The following is a 13,915-nucleotide window of genomic DNA, read 5'->3' on the forward strand; positions in this document are numbered from 1 at the left end:
GGAATATTTCCTGTACAGAAATGGGGTTTGGTTAACTTTGTTTCCCAAGAGTAGATCACATTAAAATGTTATAAAATCATGATTTCCTGCATTTGAATACTTGTGGTTTCTCAACTGGTTCCAATATTTTAAGGTTTTTTTTTTTTTTGTATGACTTCTATTAGTTGAAGATGTATAGAAGCTTTTCTTTTCCTTCTTCAAAATCAACTAAATAGCAGATACATATAAAAACTGGTATTATAAGCTAAAAAATTTTTATATTACATATGTATTTGTATTTTATGTCATTATTAAATGATAGGTTTATACGTTGAAGTAGAAGCACAAAAAACTGACATACCATTATCAGGATACATTTTATTTTTAACGCAATTTTATTTTAATTAACTATTGAAAAGTATCTCAGGTGCTTTTGTTTTGTGTAATGAATATGTTTGTCTTATGAATAATTGATTGTAGAAATATTCTTCATGTTTAAAAGGACAGTTAAGTCCAGTAATAATCATAAATAGAAACCACTTCTGTTTCTATAGAGGCAAAGCTGGTTTTTTAGCTTGCTATGGTTTTAATGTTTATATTGCTATTTATTTATCCTAATTTCTGTAATATATAAAAATTATTCTAATTTATGTAATAATACAGTGTATTATATATCGTCTCTTTCAATCACCCATCAATCCACTATTTTTCTTTTCTTTTTCTCTTTTTTTTTGGTTGTGGTTCAATCCACTGTTTTATGCTTTGACCTCACATTCTGTATTTTAACTATCCACTTACCTACTCTCTACTCATCAATTTAAATCTCTTTAATCTATCTGCCTCTGATTTTTCTAGTGCATTCCACACTGGGGAATATATTTGGTCTTTTCACCAAATATATTGACCTTATGATAAATGTAGTGTATCTTTTTACTTGCTTAATGAGATAAGATAACTTTCTGTTAAAAAAACAAGGGTTTCACAACAATTAACTGTTTCAAAAGGTATCAACTAGGAATGTTTCAGTTTGAAAAGCCCTTTTCCCACCCAGGGGTGTAGGTCAGAAAGAAAGTAATGCTCAAAATTCTCCAAGCCAGGCTTCAGCAATACATGAACCATGAACTTCCAGATGTTCAAGCTGGTTTTAGAAAAGGCAGAGGAGCCAGAGATCAAATTGCCAACAGCCGCTGAATCATGGAAAAAGCAAGAGAGTTCCAGAAAAACATCTATTTCTGCTTTATTGACTATGCCAAAGCCTTTGACTGTGTGGATCACAATAAACTGGAAAATTCTGAAAGAGATGGGAATATCAGACCACCTGACCTGCCTCTTGAGAAACCTGTATGCAGGTCAGGAAGCAACAGTTAGAACTGGACATGGAACAACAGACTGGTTCCAAATAGGAAAAGGAGTATGTCAAGCTTGTACATTGTAACACTGCTTATTTAACTTCTATGCAGAGTACATCATGAGAAACGCTGGGCTGGAAGAAGCACAAGCTGGAATCAAGATTACCAGGAAAAATATCAATAACCTCAGATGACACCACCCTTATGGCAGAAAGTGAAGAGGAACCAAAAAGCCTCTTGATGAAAGAGGAGAGTGAAAAAGTTGGTTTAAAGCCCAACATTCAGAAAACGAAGATCATGGCATCTGGTCCCATCACTTCATGGGAAATAGATGGGGAAACAGTGGAAACAGTGTCAGACTTTATTTTCTTGGGCTCCAAAATCACTGCAGATGGTGACTGCAGCCATGAAATTAAAAGATGCTTACTCCTTGGAAGGAAAGTTATGACCAACCTAGACAGCATATTCAAAAGCAGAGACATTACTTTGCCAACAAAGGTTCGTCTAGTCAAGGCTATGGTTTTTCCATTGGTCATGTATGGATGTGAGAGTTGAACTGTGAAGAAAGCTGACCGCCGAAGAATTGATGTTTTTGAACTGTGGTGTTGGAAAAGACTCTTGAGAGTCCCTTGGACTGCAAGGAGATCCAACCAGTCCATTCTAAAGGAGATCAGTCCTGGGTGTTCTTTGGAAGGAATGATGCTAAAGCTGAAACTCCAGTACTTTGGCCACCTCATGCGAAGAGTTGACTCATTGGAAAAGACTCTGATGCTGGGAGGGATAGGGGGCAGGAGAAGAAGCGGACGACAGAGGATGAGATGGGTGGATGGCATCATCGACTCGATGGACATGAGTTTGGGCGAACTCCGGGAGTTGGTGATGGACAGGGAGGCCTGGCGTGTTGCGATTCATGGGGTCACAAAGAATCGGACGCGACTGAGCGACTGAACTGAAATGAACTGATACTTGAGGCAGTAGATAGCAGAAAACTTGTAAGCTGAACAAAAGGCTCAACAGCAAGAACCAGGGGATGAGATGTCCATACAGACTTCAAAAGTTCCAGCAGATTCCTGGGAAACTAGGAGGATTTGTCCAAGCTCAGGTCTATGCACTTAACCCAGGCTCTGCACATGCCAAGAATGACCTAAGAAGGCCTGTGCTCTCACCTCTGGATGACCTTAAGGCTCTGTCTAAGCAGGAAAGGAAGGTCAAGGCAGAGTTGAAGGCATTCCTTAACAGGCACACACACCCACTTGGAGGAGATTAGATGTGCTTATTGTTTCCAGGCCTTTAAGGAAGTCTCTGTCTAATCATTAACTGATCATTAAGCTCACCAAGTAGAGATTTCAGTGGCCACATGACAAAAAGACTTTTTAGAATTAATTCATAAATGTTGGTAACAACAACAAAATGAGTACAAATAATGACAAGCCCTGGAGGAAGAGAATCTGATTTCCACAGTTGCCATTATTTATTAATAATATAATAATAGTAAAATAGTTAATAATATTCATTGATATAATAAAATTTTCTATCATTTAAAATGCCCAGTTTCCAACAAAGAAGTCTGCACTCTGCAAAGAAACAAGAAAATATGCCCCATATACAGAGGAAGAAAACAATCAGTAGTAACTGTCCCTCAGATGCCCAAATATCGTCCTTACTAGACAAAGACTTGAACTGTCTATTTTGAGCGTGTTCAAAAAAGCCTAAAGAAAGCCTTGTATAAAGGACTAAAGAGAAATATGAGAATGATGTCTCCCAAAATAGAGAGTATCAATTTTAAAATAAAAGATAGAAATTGTAAATAAAAAAATGAAATCCCAGAATTGAAAAGTGTAAGTGAAACGAAAAGTTTGCTGGAGGGGCTCAATAACAAGATTTGAGCAGGCAGAAGAAAGAAGCAGTAAGTTTAAAGATAAGTCCACTGAGGTGATTGAGTGTAGAGAACAGAAAGAAAAAAGGATGAAAACAAATGACCAGAGCCTTAGAGACTGTGGAATACCATCAAGTTTATCAATATGTGTATGATGGGAGGCCTGGAAGGAAAAGAGAAAGGAGAATAAAGACTGTTTGAAAATCTAATGGCCAAACACTTCCCAAATTTAATTTAAAACATCAGTCTACACATCCAGGAAGTTTAGTAAACTTAGACAAACTCAAAGATTTCTGTACCAAACAAACCTTGACTGCAACTGAAGAGAAGTGACTTATCACATATAAGGAATCTCACTAAGATTAACAGCTGATTTCTCATCAGCAACCGTGAGACCAGAGGAAGAGGGATAACATATTCAAAGTGCTGAAAGTAAAAGACAGCTAAAGAGAAAATGATTGCCGAATTAAGTAACTATAAACAACTTGGATAAATTGTAAGGGTCAAAATGTATTCTGCATTCAGATTTCTTTCTAAGAATCCACTGTAAAGAAACTGCAACTGGAAATTGTAAATGATTCATTATAGGGTCTGTTTTTCTTCTTTAACCTAAAGGTAATTAGTTTAAAGAGCAAAGGATTTATAGGCAAAAGGTCTGCCACTGACTAAGTGTATAGCCTTGAACATATTACCTAACTTCTCTAAGCTACAGTTCACTTATCTGTAAAATGGGAATAATGTATTCCTCGCTAAGATAATATACAAAAAGAAAAAACTTTGTAAATTGTAAAAGGTTATTTTTCTACTACATCTTCCATCAGTATTTTTATTACTGGGGCTTCTGTGGTAGCTCAGACAGTAAAGAATCTGCTCACAATGTGGGAGACCTAAGTTTGATCCCTGGGTTGGGAAGATCCCCTGGAGAAGGAAATGGTAACCTACTTCAGAATTCTTACCTGGAAAATTCCATGGATGGAGGAGCCTGGAGGGCTACAGTCCATGGGGTCACAGAATTGGACATGACTGAGTGACTAACATACTACCAAAATTGTGAGTAATGATGGGAAAAGCAAACTGTTTTAGCCCTATTATGCTTTCCTGTTAATTGGTATCCCAGGAAATCTGGATATGTGGTGGAAGGAATGATTAAGATAGTATCCTCTGTTGTAACCAAGCCTTAATAACTTACTCCTGAATGGCAGCTCCAGCTTTGTACTCACTAACCAGCCCTACACAGTCAGCTAAGCTCTCTATCTTGTTGTAAGATAACGGAAAGGACAGTTGAATCAGATTGATAGATTACTTCACTTGCTAATACTACCATCTCTTTAATATGTACATAATTACAGGGAATGCACTTCCTCTGTATCCTTTTCTTAGGTTGACTGGTGGCACTGAGTGGGCAAAGGGACAATGAATGGCCCAGCTTTAGCAACCCCTGGACAAAGAATTCAGAACTGTTTATCTACGAGGACAGATGGGTAGTTGCTACACTGCTGATAGTCCTGGCAGTACTATTAAGTAATAAAAAACAAATTAAGTGCCAAAATATTCTTTGTACCAAAAATATTTTTAAATGGCCAACACACATGCAAATCTTCCCAAGTTAGCCATCAAATGGAAACAAATCGTGGAATCATTTTTTAAATGCAAGAATACATGTGCTTTTACCAACTGGCAGATATACAACCTAAAATATATTTCTATGCAAAGACCACATATGCTTAGAGTACAGTTTATTATGTATGGCTGGCTAATTTTTTAGGTCCTGTCAAATAATGGATAGGAAAACAAAATGTAATAAAAATATATATAATCTTGACAGTCATTTGAAATGTACCATGTGTTACATATGCAATGTTTTCCAGTGAAACCAATTTACTCGTTCCCACTTCCCATGACTCAGTACTAGATATTTAGGCTCTCTAAACTATTTTTTGGCAACCAAACGTTCTTGGAATAGTCATCTTTCCTTCAAGTTATTCAGTGCAAGCATTAATAATAAATCCTCAGTTTTGATATGTAACTAAAGATCATTCACATCATCTCTTTCAAAGCTAAAAGTACAAAATAAAGCTGTTTTAAATAGATCACACAAAATAGACCACAGATTTATTCCTGAGAATAGTTGTTGTTTAGTCACTAAGTTGTGTCCAACTCTTTTGCAACCCTATGGACTGTATACCCTTCCAGACTCTTCTGTCCATGGGAATTTCCAGGCAAGAATATAAGAGTGGGTTGCCATTTCCTTCTCCAGGAGATCTTCTCAACCCAGGCATCGAACCCACATCCCCTGCATTGGCAGGCAGATTCTTTACCCCTGAGCCACCAGGGAATAATTGCTGCCATATGAAGCACAGTGTGACCACATTAGATTTTTAGTTTAATTATGTTACTTCTAACCTGGAGATTAGCAGTGTCTACTTCCAGCTGAATGGTAAAGGAAGATTAGTAAGCAAATGAAAAGTTTGGTAAAATTGGATGTGATCACAAAATAATTTGAAAGGAGAGCTCAATATATAAAATAAGACCTTTTTAGAGTAGAAAACTGTAAACAAAAAAAAAAATTGTTGTTTTTTCAGCACCTATCTTCATTTGTAAATTTTAAAATTATTTATTGAACATATACCATGTGCAGACTCTGTGCCGTGAGTTTATTGGAGAAATAGCTAGAGTTCATTAAGAACACACAGAATGCAACCAGGCCTCAGGAAGGAGCAATAGGCTACTCCTGAAGTCATAACCATTGTCCCTACCTCCTAAATGAGATCTCACTTCCAACACATGCCTCACTTCTCTCTTTCCTACTCACTCCCTGAACTGAGATTTCTCCCCCACTTGTCTGGATTCTTGTCTTGTCAAGAATCCCTTAAAAGAAATGGAGTAGCCATCATAGTCAACAAAAGAGTCCGAAATGCAGTACTTGGATGCAGTCTCAAAAATGACAGAGTGATCTCTGTTCTTTTCCAAGGCAAACCATTCAGTATCACGGTAATCCAAGTCTGTGCTGAAGAAGCTGAAGTTGAACAGTTCTATGAAGACCTACGAGACCTTCTAGAATTAACACCCAAAAAAGATGTCCTTTTTGTTACAGGGGACTGGAATGCAAAAGTAGGAAGTCAAGAAACACCTGGAGCAACAGACAAATTTGGCCGTGGAGTACAGAATGAAGCAGGGCAAAATAGAGTTCTGCCAAGAGAACGCACTGCTCATAGCAAATCCCTCTTCCAAAAACATAAGGACATCACCAGATGGCCAACACTGAAATCAGATTGATTATATTATTTGCAGCCAAAGATAGAGAAACTCTATACAGTCAGCAAAAACAAGACTGGGAGCTGACTTTGAAACAGATCATGAACTCGTTATTGCCAAATTCAAACTTAAAGAAAGTAGGGAAAACCACTAGATCATTCAGGTATGACCTAAGTCAAATCCCTAACAATTATACAGTGGAAATGAGAAATAGATTTAAGGGACTAGATCTGATGGAGTGCCTGATGAATTATGAGCGGAGGTTCATGACGTTGTACAGGAGAGAGGGAGCAAGACCATCCCCAAGATAAAGAAATGGAAAAAAGCAAAATGGCTGTCTGAGGAGGCCTTACAAATAGCTGTGAAAAGAAGAGAAGCAAAAAGCAAAGGAGAAAAGGAAAGATATACCCATTTGAATGCAGAGTTCCAAAGAATAGCAAGGAAAGTTAAGAAAGCCTTCCTCAGTGATCAGTGCAGAGAAATAGAGGAAAACAATAGAATGGGAAAGACTAGAGATCTCTTCAAGAAAATTAGAGATACCAGGGGAATATTTCATGCAAAGATGGGCTCGATAAAGGACAGAAATGGTATGGACTTAACAGAAGCAGCAGATATTAAGAAGAGGTGGCAAGAATACACAGAAGAACTGTACAAAAAAGATCTTCATGACCCAGATAATCACAATGGTGTGATCAGTCACCTAGAGCCAGACATCCTGGAATGTGAAGTCAAGTGGGCCTTAGGAAGGATCACTACAAACAAAGCTAGTAGAGGTGATGGAATTCCAGTTGAGCTATTTCAAATCCTGAAAGATGATGCTGTGAAAGTGCTGCACTCAATATGTCAGCAAATTTGGAAACCTCAGCAGTGGCCACAGAACTGGAAAAGGTCAGTTTTCATTCCAATCCCTAAGAAAGGCAATGCCAAAGAACGCTCAAACTACTGCATAATTGCACTCATTTCACATGCTAGTAAAGTAATGCTCAAAAATTCTCCAAGCCAGGCTTCAACAATACATGAACCATGAACTTCCAGATGTTCAAGCTGGTTTTAGAAAAGGCAGAGGAGCCAGAGATCAAATTGCCAACATCTGCTGGATCATGGAAAAAGCAAGAGAGTTCCAGAAAAAACATCTATTTCTGCTTTATTGACTATGCCAAAGCCTTTGACTGTGTGGATCACAGTAAACTGTGGAAAATTCTGAAAGAGATGGGAATACCAGACCACCTGACCTGCCTCTTGAGAAATCTGTATGCAGATCAGGAAGCAACAGTTAGAACTGGACATGGAACAACAGACTGGTTCCAAATAGGAAAAGGAGTCTGTCAAGGCTGTATATTGTCACCCTGCTTATTTAACTTCTATGCAGAGTACATCATGAGAAACGCTGGGCTGGAAGAATCACAAGCTGGAATCAAGATTGCTGAGAGAAATATCAATAACCTCAGATATGCAGATGACACCACCCTTATGGCAGAAAGTGAAGAGGAACTAAAGAGAATCTTGATGAAAGTGAAAGAGGAGAGTGAAAAAGTTGTCTAAAAGCTCAACATTCAGAAAATGAAGATCATGGCATCTGGTCCCATCACTTCATGGCAAATAAATGGAGAAACAGTGGAAACAGTGGCAGACTAATTTGGGGGCCTCCAAAATCACTGCTTTTGAACTGTGGTGTTGGAGAAGACTCTTGAGAGTCCCTTGGACTGCAAGGAGATCCAACCAGTCCATTCTGAAGGAGATCAGTCCTGGGTGTTCATTGGAAGGACTGATGCTAAAGCTGAAACTCCAATACTTTGGCCACCTCATGCGAAGAGTTGACTCATTGGAAAAGACTCTGATGCTGGGAGGGATTGGGGGCAGGAAGAGAAGGGGATGACAGAGGATGAGATGGCTGGATGGCATCACCGACTCGATGGAAATGAGTTTGAGTTAACTCTGGGAGTTGGTGATGGACAGGGAGGCCTGGCGTGCTGCGATTCATGGGGTCACAAAGAATCGGACACGACTGAGCAACTGAACTGAACTGAAAATCACTGTGAATGGTGACTGCAGCCATGAAATAAAAAGACACTTACTCCTTGGAAGGAAAGTTATGACCAACCTCGATAGCATATTAAAAAGCAGAGACATTACTTTGCCAACCACAGTCCGTCTAGTCAAGCTATAGTTTTTCCAGTGGTCATGTATGGATGTGAGAGTTGGACTATAAAGAAAGCTGAGTGCCGAAGAATTGATGCTTTTGAACTGTGGTGTTGGAGAAGACTCTTGAGAGTCCTTTGGACTGCAAGGAGATCCAACCAGTCCATCCTAAAGGAGATCAGTCCTGAGTATTCATTGGTAGGACTGATGTTAAAGCTGAAACTCCAATACTTTGGCCACCTGATGCAAAGAGCTAACTCATTTGAAAAAACCCTGATGCTATGAAAGATTGAAGGCAAGACGATAAGAGGAGCATAGAGGATGAGATCGTTGGATGGCATCACCGCCTCAGTGAACATGAGTTTGGGTAAACTCCAGGAGTTGGTGATAGACAGGGAGGCCTGACGTGCTGCAATCCATGGGGTCGCAAAGAGTCAGACATGACTGAGCTGCTGAACTGAACTGACTGTCTGGAGACTGATTTGTATCCCTTTTTTCCTGCTCTTCCCAAACCACCTCCTTCCTCTGCTTCCCAGACTTTTCCATTGAGCCCTTTGGAATACTTGCTCAATGACTAGTGAACTTTCATAAACCTCGGCCTCATCTTCAAGAATTTCCTCTCCTCCTTCTTTAATGAAATTCTGCTGTCCTCTGGGACTCTGTACACCACTGTAACCCCCTGATGTGTAAGCGGTTTATTCTCCCACATCACTTTTGCCTCGGGCTCAGGAGATAAAGTGATCTGCTGTTCACCTGTGCCACATGCCTGCACTCTTCTCCCCTCCTATAAAAACCTCCTTGGATACTTGTGGCACCAAATTGTATCCTCCTCACCCCTCTCTGTTGTAGCCACCTGCTAACTATTTGGTCATTCTCCCTCATCCTCAGAAGTCTTCAGCCTGTGGTGTCTGGCCTTTTTCTTCACAGCTGTCAGCATCCATGTAAAAGACCCAGCCAGACCCCAGCTTGAGCTCCTCACTCTAGTGCTCTCCTCTTCTGCTCCATCTAAGTACTCACTCCCACACACCAGCCCTGGAACTTGTCAACATCCCAAACTGCCCCTCCTCCTAAATCATTCATTCCAGCATCCTAATCTTACTAGCAATCTTTCCGTCTCTCCAGTCTGCTCGCTTGGCAAACCCCACTACCATCATTCATTAAACTTTAATGTATAGAAACTTAACAGTCTCTGCTTTCTCGCTATCCATCAGCTTGCTCTGTTCTCACATCTCTTTCTAAACAGTTTATATTCTTAATTCATCATTTGAAACACCTTCTTGAGAATAAGTACTATACGCTTCTTTGCTGTCTTTCCATTGCATTCTCTTGATGAAAGGTTAAGGCTGGTTGAATCTACAGCTATGTATCAACATAGTTAACTCCCTCTCCTTCATTCTAGAAGAGCCAACTCCGTATTCAGGATTTCCACTTAGATGGCTCATTGGTGCCTCCAACTCAGCTTGTCCAAAAATGAACTTAGGTTCTCCCCTCCTCCACCCAATACGTACCACAAACCTACTCCCCAACAGGATACATCAGTCTTACTTATACCAGTAAATGACATCAGCACCCATACAGTTGCTTGGTCCAGAAACCTGGTAGTCATCCTTAACTCTTCCCTCTCCAGTATCTAATCAGTCAGCAAGTTTTTATGTCTCAAAATCTCCCACATACACCAGCCATACCATAAGCCTTCTAGTTTGTAGCATAGACCACTGTCCTAACCTCTTATTATCTGTTCATGTTCTTGCTTACCTCATTCTCTTCTAACACATTCTCTACACAGTATCCAGAAGCTTTTAAAAATATAAATTTGACTTTAAGCATTGTTCCTTCAAAGTTACCTCATAGGCATTAAGATAAAGTCCAGAATCCTTATCATGGACTAAAATAATTTTGTTTTTATTACTTACTTTTCACCAATGCGGGAACTAAGACTTGGAGTCATTAAATAAGGTGCTCAAGGTCTCAGAGTGGTGATTAAGGGTTGTGGCCAGAATTTTATCCAATGAAATACCAAGATTTTTTTCTTTTTATGATGAAGAAGTTTTAAAAATGACGATTATATTTATATGGTTTATAAATTTGTGGCTCAATATGTATTTTAGTAGACAGTTGACTAAAATTACCTTTAAAATGTTTAATTGTACTGAGTATTGTTGTCAGCTTTTCTTTTGAGGTTTTCAAGACAAAAATGTTCTTAAAATGGTGGAAAGGATTCATATATGACTTTTGTAAATGTACTTATAGACACACAATTTTAAATATTTTCAACAGAGTTTCATTTGGAAGTTTCATTTATTAATACCCCTTTATTAACCAAGGAAAATCCTGACGAACACACAACACATATTTTAGGATGTGTGTCTATAGAAGTTCTCTACTGTTTTCTAATTTTGAGAGTAGCCTGGAATGTTGCGATTGAAGTATATAACCACAGAGCCAGCCTCACACAAAATTGTGAACAAAATAAAATTTTTCTTTGGCTTTCTTCCAAATCTCTCTTTGTGAACTTTCGCAGTTTCTCTTTCCCCAAGCCCCAGTGTGGTGCAGCTCCCTTTCGTTCCCCTTGAACTACCTGATGGCTTCCCACGGTGGGTGCCGGCTGGGTTTGCCTTTTATTATGGATCTATTCCAACTCCCTCCTGTACATCAAAACTTAGTAGTGCTTTTCTCTTGATGTCTCACTCTGCTTTGCAGTGCGACAGCCAATTCTCATAAGCTATTATGCGTTAATTTTAATGGGGAACTTCTGGAGACAATACCAGAAACAAGTCTTTTCTCCATCCCATTTGTATATAACCTTACTATCAAGAAGATGATTTTTGAACTTTACGTTCTGTTACTTTACTACTAATAAAAAAACAATAAGTTTGTTAAATGTTTTTTCTAAACTCATTTGCCCTCTCCCAGGAGATTCTTATGTGTCTCACCTCACTTCCCACATCTTATCCATAACTGATAAAGGACTGACTTACTGGCAGTCTAGAAAGGGGTTCAGCAAGGAGATATTCCTTTATCTCTCAAATAATAGCCATCATTCAGGAACACATCTTAATAGATATGCAGCAGAAAACCATATTGAACTATGATTACAAGCTTCCTGAACATCCAGATTCAAGGTTTATTCTTTCCACAAGTCCAACCCATTGTTGAGAAATCTAACAAGCAGGACTCTTATTCACAACCTACCTGATTCTTTTAACAATGCCCAAGCTTCTAAGTTTTGATGTATAGGAGAGAGTTGGAATAGATCCATAAAAAAGAAGTGTTCTTTGCGCATGAGAAGGATAAATACTTAGTAACTAACATTTCTTAAGCTTTTATTGTGTGCTATTAAATAGAATGTTTGTCTCTTTTAATCCTCACAACAATTCATGAGCCAGTTCTGTTATTATCCTCTTTTTAGGGATACGAGTACTGATGTTAGGAAAATTAATTAGCCCAATAACCCATAGCTAATGGAGCTAGGAATTGAATCCCATTAGATGTAACTCCAAAGTTTGTGCTTTAATCTTCTATACTTCTCTGTGGGGAATTTTTAGTGTGCCAGAGATGGACTGAATCACTCAGAATGTGTTTATTCGTTCGTTCATTCATGAATTATTCATTCATTTATTCAGCAGCATTTTTTGAACATTCACTGTATACAGTTTTCCAGGTGCTGTGAAAATCTAAAGCTTAGCCAAATGGAAATCATTCCCTCAAAGAATGTGTCTATCAGGGAAAATGTCATGTATAGAAATAACTGTAATATGAGGTGTATAGTGATAAGAGCTATGAAACAGATTCCCATTTTAAAAAACTATTGGAATTCAGAAAAGGGAAAGCATTTCTCCATCTGGGAGGTGAAAAGGCTCAAAGAAAGGTGGTATTTCATTTGGACCCTGATAAATGGGAAAGATTTAAACATTAGACAATGAGAAACCAAAGATGCTATAGATATTTCGGACTGAGAGACAATATAGGAACAAAGACCCAGCAAGAAGAAAGTTAGAAAAATATGTGTGTCTTGGAAAGCAAGAAGGAGAATTTCAAGAAATGGTGACTGAAAGTAGAATTTATTGATATGTCACTTGTCCTTATCACCAACCAAAATATGCTGCATTTCATCACTCTGTTAGCCTCTTAGACATATCCATTTTGTGCCCCTTTCTTCCATTTAGCTCCTCTCCATACATGGATGCTCAAGTCACTGTTTAAGGAAAAGAAACTATTATAGATGACAGTAGAATTTATTCCCAAAGATTAAGAATTGCTTTATTTAAGAAAGAAAGATTAAGGAGAAGTCTATTCATTCAGAAAGCATCTACTAAATATACTGTTATGTCCCCCAAACTCTTAGATGCTAATACGTTTTAAAAGAAAAAGCAATTTTTGCTTCAAGGATCACAGGGTCAGCTAAAGGAGACACACACGAATAAGGAATTGCAAAGTATAATGACCTCTGTGGTAGAAGAGTGTGGTAGATATGGAAGTGACACAAGAAAGGTAGAGATCAGCTCTGAGAATGGTCATAATTAGGAAATTCCTTGTTCGTTTTAATGGTTGTACAGATTCCATTCTATAGACCTACATGTTATATTTAATCTCATATTGGCAGATATTTTAATGTTTCCACTTTCTTATTCATATAGTACTGAAGTAAATCCACACACATACACACATCCTTGCATTGGAATATCTGTAAGACAAATCCTTAGATGTGTCCTTCCAAGCGTTTAATATATATTGCCAAATTATTTTCCAAAGATACTGGGTAGAAATGCTTTTTTTTCCTACACCTATACAGAAATTAGAACTGTCTTTTCAAACTGCCACGTTAATAAATAAAAATATTACATTATTGCTTTAATTTGAATTTCTATAAGTATTAATGAAGTTGAGTATCTTTTTATGTTTACTGACTGGTTATATCTTTTCTTCTGTGGATTAATTACTGTCCACATCTGGGATTTTACCTTATCCAGACTAATAGCCTGTTAATGTTTTATGAATGCTTACAGAAGATATTAGACTTTGGTCAGAAACAAAGAATATCATTGCTTATGGCACAGCAGACAGCATGAACATCATCTTTGTATTGGTTCCTCTTGCCCCCATGTCCCACAGGGGCCATGCAGAAAGGCCCCCAGGGTTTTCTCAGCATGCAGTAGATAAATGGCACAGCATGGAACGTGGACCTTGTCAAATCCACCCATTTTAGAGCAAGTCTGCTCTTTGTCCTGGAAAGAAACTTTACCTCATCGCTCAAGGATGCTTTCTACAAACACAACCTGAGAAACGGCCCCAGTTAATAGCTTTCAGGGCCTCGCAT

The 13,915-nt window shown here is 38.4% G+C and overlaps 1 protein-coding gene across 8 annotated transcripts in view; it reads left to right on the forward strand.

Moving 5' to 3' along the window:
• Window positions 1-13,915, forward strand: part of VPS13B (vacuolar protein sorting 13 homolog B) — an 805,186-nt gene that overhangs the window by 678,328 nt on the left and 112,943 nt on the right. The gene's annotated exons all lie outside the window — the stretch shown is intronic.

The sequence above is a fragment of the Bos mutus genome, chromosome 14, assembly GCF_027580195.1.
Source record: "Bos mutus isolate GX-2022 chromosome 14, NWIPB_WYAK_1.1, whole genome shotgun sequence".
Lineage (NCBI taxonomy): Eukaryota > Metazoa > Chordata > Mammalia > Artiodactyla > Bovidae > Bos > Bos mutus.